Below are 5271 nucleotides of genomic sequence, written 5' to 3' on the forward strand. Positions count from 1 at the left end.
AATGGTCTCTGAGGAAGCGGAACTATCACAGGTCTGGGGAAGCTGAAATATTGCAGGTGATACAATGCCTCTGGGGAAGGGGAACTATCACAGGTGATACAATTGGTCTCTGAGGAAGTGGAGCTACTACAGGTGATAAAATGCTTCTGAGGAAGGGTAACTATCACAGGTGATATAATTGGTCTCTGAGGAAGCGGAACTATCATAGGTGATACAATTGGTCTCTGAGGAAGCGGAACTATCACAGCTGATACATTAGTCTCTGAGGAAGCGGAACTACCACAGGTGATACAATTGGTCTCTGAGGAAGCTGAACTATCTGTGAAACGACTTTTAAGTCGGTATCTTGGTGTTAACCTTGTTGGTATGTCTGTGCCGGTGTTGATTTCACAATAAATTGTCTACGCAGTGGATTGGTGCCTCAACTACTCTTTTAATGAAGAAACGTGAAAGGCAGTTTGTAGAATTTATCACTAAGACATGCAACTGAAAACTCCTACGTTGGAGCCCGGCGCTACAGAAGTGCGATTTCACAATCCAAAATGCTGATGGCCTTCTCTCGCTGTGACGAACCCTACAAAGCCAAATGGGTTAGTTGCTCAAGACAACGCATTGTGGGAATGCCCGGCCCCACCACAACACTTATGGGGAAGGTGAGATGGATTTGCATGTGCCACCTGCATCATCGCAAGAAAATATGCGCAAAAAGACGTGATTCAGAGCAGCGCCTAAAAAACTTTGTTAGAGATGCCACGGAGTAAGTGGCAATGCCTCAACCTTATATGTGTAAAGGCCACTAGGACCTCTTCCATCCTTGTCAAGCCATAAGTCATTTCTGTATTCCGCAGTGACTTAGCCTTCTGACCAGAGGTTGTGTATTTTTCTTACATCCCAGAGAATTAGGGCTTAGCGCATTTAGTCTTCAAATGTAAAATTTGTTTCGACTTGTTGAAAGGTATTGGCCTTGTTTTAATCGATAGCACCGCTATATGAGCAGCACAAGGATCTCAGCTAATCCAATCATTCATAGCTCGCCCCCGCAGTTCCCCGTCCATAATAGTTTAATGCCTACCTGCTCAGTTTGTTTCCAATACGTATTAGTGCGGAACTGGAAGAGAGAACTTGAATTCTCTCCGACAAAAGCTAATTACAGCACTTAGAGAAAATATGTGTATTAATTGGAGTGAATCAATGGAAATGAATGATACTGGGAAGTTAATGGAAGAGATTTGCAATGGAAATGCATCAAAATGCTGATTGCAGATGAAATTAAGTTATTGCAATTTACAGTCAATCTTTGAGTGTGTTTGAAGAGAATACAATGCTGAGCCGCCCAGATCTAGAGTCATTGGAGGATAAGTGGACTTATACAACTCGGCCAAATCAACCAATTACCCCCGTCAGTAATGCAATTATAATTTTATGAATTTGGCACCCTGGAAGGCACCAGATAAACCTTTTACTGTTTCTTCCCACCTTTCCACTTCACTAAATGCATGGTCTGACAATTGTGTCTAGTGTCTTGGTGTTAGGAATTCACCTGGAGGTTCCCGCAATGCGACCGCTCCTGACGAGAGTTGTGTCGGGACCTCCACTTCCGCATGTCAACGGCCATCCTCCGCTGATGATGCGTGCACTGGGGATCGCTCTGTGCATACTGGTGGGCAGCTGTCTCGCTCCTCTCGGCCACAGTATGGTCTGAGGCGGCGACAGAGGTAGTGTCAGCTGACAGGGTAGTCAGCTGACAGGGGTTTAATTAATAAATATAAAATATGAATACTGTCCCTGGCCAGAATTGAACCCTGGTCTCTCACGCCAGAGGCGATACCTTTAACCAGTATGCTATAGCTAATATACAGCCAGGAGGTTTTGTTAGTCAGCTGAGTAGTTAACCAACTAACATGTATTGCTACCTGTGTCAGCTGATCTCTTCAGCTGACACTTAAACAGGATTATTGCCTGCATGTGATTGGCTGCTGTGTGCATGTGGTCGACCACTGATTGGTTGCATGAAGTATTTAAACCTGCTGAGTGCTTCCTGTGATTGCCCGTGATAGCTTTGGCTGTGTGCTTTTGCTGGGTGTGATTTACTGCTTATTGATTACCTGTGAACCGACCTCTGCCTGGAATCTGACTACGCTTTGCCTGCCGCCTGAACCGACCTTCTGCCTGATCCCTGACTATTCTCTGATCTCTGCCTGGACCGACCTAGGATTACCTGACCTTGATTTCACCTGCTCCTTGTGTACCGCGATACTTCTGATTGTATGTGTATGACCTCAGATTGTTACTGGACTCTGGAAGTCGGACAGGTGTTGTTTCTTCACCTCCCGTTCAAGCGGGGACGCGCCACATAGGGTGAAGAAGGTGGGGATAGATTGGGGCATAGGAGCTGAGCTGTGAACTGATAACCTCCCAAGCCTGACATTACACTTGGCTGCTACTTCAGGATCTTCACAATGATGTCACTGACACCACCAAGACCTGCCCACAAACATAACAATTTGCATGTATCGTGAGCAATTTTTAGGCATGGTCAGAAATGTCAATTTCTGATTCCAGGGAAATTCTGCTTTCCCCCAATGCCGATTACCGATTCAACGGGTCTCCAAGGAGTCTTTTTTTGTCATTATTTGCATTCTCTGATTGGCCAAATACTTCAGAGTTGACTTGGAGGTATTGGACCAATCAGAGAATGAAGAATTGTACTGCAGTAATCTGAGTACCACCAACATTTAAGGCCAATCACAAGACACGTGAATACTTGGTAGCATTCGAGTCTTGTGGTTGGTCTAAAATTGCCGTTATAATTCGATTTTTGTGTAAAAATTCTGCATTCTCTGATTGGTCCAATGCTTCCAAGTTCTAGATTGGGCTAATATTATTGAGTTACAGTAATGCGGTATTATGACAAAAATCCAATTTCCATTTGGAAATGCCAATTTCCGATCTGAAATGCAGATTTCCAATCGGAAATGCGGAAATTGAAATTCTGCGGAATCCGAAAGAGCATCCCTAGTGATTTTGTCATACAGAGCCATTGGTGGTGCAGGTAAAGGTAAAAGTGGGTGGGTTATGGTATCTCCAGATACCATCTCACCCAGAACTTATCTCTCATCCCATGAGACCCTCTTGTCTTCCAGTTTGGTCACCTCCTCTTACTCCCGCCTCCAGTGCTTCTCATTAGCATCACCTCTCCTTAGGAATGCTCTCCCATAGCCTGTCCATCGTGCACCGAGCCTTAAAATCTTTAAACATACTCTTAAAACACACCTCTTCAGACAAGCCTATAATTTGCTATAAGTAGCTGTGGCTTGAAAATGGACCAATCAAATTTTACCTCAGCAGGATTTGATTGGTTCATTTTCAAGCTGCATATATTTGCATACAAAATTTGCATAATCCTGCACCAAATTATTTGCACCTCATTGACCATCCCTAAGGCTAGAGTTCCTGACCTCTTTCCACACTATCCAACTCTCTTCTGCGGCTAACAAGATTTGCTTTGGCACCTTTAAAGCCTGTCTTTGTTTGCAGTTCACCTATTTTTTATTCCCAGCGTTCATCTCTGAAGATATCTGAAAAATCGTCCATTGCACACGTTTTTTCAAACAGCATTAATATCATTTATACCCCCCGACATGCGACGGATTGTTTGAACTTGGCATACGGTAATTAAATTGGTCCCTGGAGCAGCAAATATAACTCCTTAATGTAAATCGTGGGTCAGGAGGACTGTGAGCGAGGAATCCAGCGGGAATGCGAGATTCCACTAATGAGGCCGCGATTCTGGTTTATAACGCTGTTTCAGTGGGAGGCTCAATGCAAGGCTCAGGGGAAGCGCTTTTCCAATTAATATCGTCTTTTAGAGACTAGTCGTTTAAGTTAACATTTATTTTGTGACACATCGTGGTGAGAATTGTTTTTTTTTTTTTTTGCTTTTTTTTTTTTTTTTTTTGGTCTCTTTATACATAACAAGAGAAATGGACATGTTTATATGGATTTCATTTGTAAATACTCACATTTGCATTTTATGGTTCTGAGCATATCTACTGATGTGTTTAGAAGCTCTATACGAGATCCTGTTTGCAGTGAATTTATTTGTCAGCTACAAGTTGGTGAAGTGAAAGTTTGCAGTTTTTTTTTTTTTTAAATAATGCTGTTCACTGAAAACTTCTGTAATAATTCTCATTTCTCCACCTCATGGCATGGACAGAGAATAAGGCCTGGAACCCACTACAAATTGCAAATTGCTGGTGCAATCGTTAGCATTTTTAAGTAGCATTTTGTAAGCGGTTTCATGAGCAATTTCCGGCACTTTTGGGAGTGATTTTAACCACTTAACTACCAGCGGTCTCTGCCCCCTTAAGGACCAGAGACCGCTGGTACAATAACGAAGGAATTCCACCGAATCGCCGCGCATACTCGCCACAACCGCCGCACACCGGAATCCTCCTGACATCCACTCTGCCGTCTCTATGACTGCAGAGTCATGTGAGCCGGTCAGGAGGCACTTTCATTGGCTCCTGACCGTGTCTATCAATGTAGGCCTATGGGAGCGGCTTACATTGATAGACATGGCCAGGAGCCAATGAAATCGGCTCCTGACCGACTCACATGGCTCTGCTGTCAGAGATAGGCAGAGCCAGTGAGCTGCGGCGAGAGACGTCGGGTTTTAGTGGCGAGATCAGCAGGGAGTGACGGAAACGGCGGATGCACGCTGCAGCGGTGATTGAAATCTATGCCCTGCCAGTCAGGGGACCACCAAAACAGGGCATAGATTTTAATCCCCATGGTCCTTAACTAGTTAAAAAGTGCAAAGTTTTTGCCAGCGATTGTGATAGCAATTTGTGATTAATGATTTTAATTCTGATTGGTCCTTTCAATGTATCCTAATTTTATTTACAGTTTGCAATTGCACTCAAATGATCGCTATGTGTAGCGATTCATGAGCGATTTGCCAGCGCTTCAATACTTTACATTGAAGCGTAAACGCTCCCAAAATGCTGCATGTCCTGCGATTGAGATTTTGGCTAATCGCAATTGCTACTGTGGAATCTGTTATATTTATATACAGTTTAGGGAAATCGCTAGCGATTTAAAGCTCTCCCTAAACGCTCAAAAATGGATTTAGTGGGTTCCAGCCCTAAAGTGATTTCAGCCATAGAGCTTTTTCTGTTTTACCATATGTTTTGTCTAATGAGTGAAGGAAATTCCTAAGCATTTTAAAAATCCAAGTCGTCCACTTTAGTCAGCCAAAAAACAATTAAC

The 5271-nt window shown here is 43.5% G+C and overlaps 1 non-coding gene across 1 annotated transcript; it reads right to left on the reverse strand.

The window, feature by feature from the left end:
- Positions 1 to 730: 730 nt before the first annotated feature.
- Positions 731 to 822, reverse strand: LOC137537393 (U6atac minor spliceosomal RNA). The gene has a single exon (XR_011024627.1). It is a non-coding gene; the product is annotated as a U6atac minor spliceosomal RNA (small nuclear RNA).
- Between the last annotated feature and the right edge of the window lie 4449 nt (positions 823 to 5271).

Source organism: Hyperolius riggenbachi, chromosome 10, assembly GCF_040937935.1.
Source record: "Hyperolius riggenbachi isolate aHypRig1 chromosome 10, aHypRig1.pri, whole genome shotgun sequence".
Taxonomy (NCBI): Eukaryota; Metazoa; Chordata; class Amphibia; order Anura; family Hyperoliidae; genus Hyperolius; species Hyperolius riggenbachi.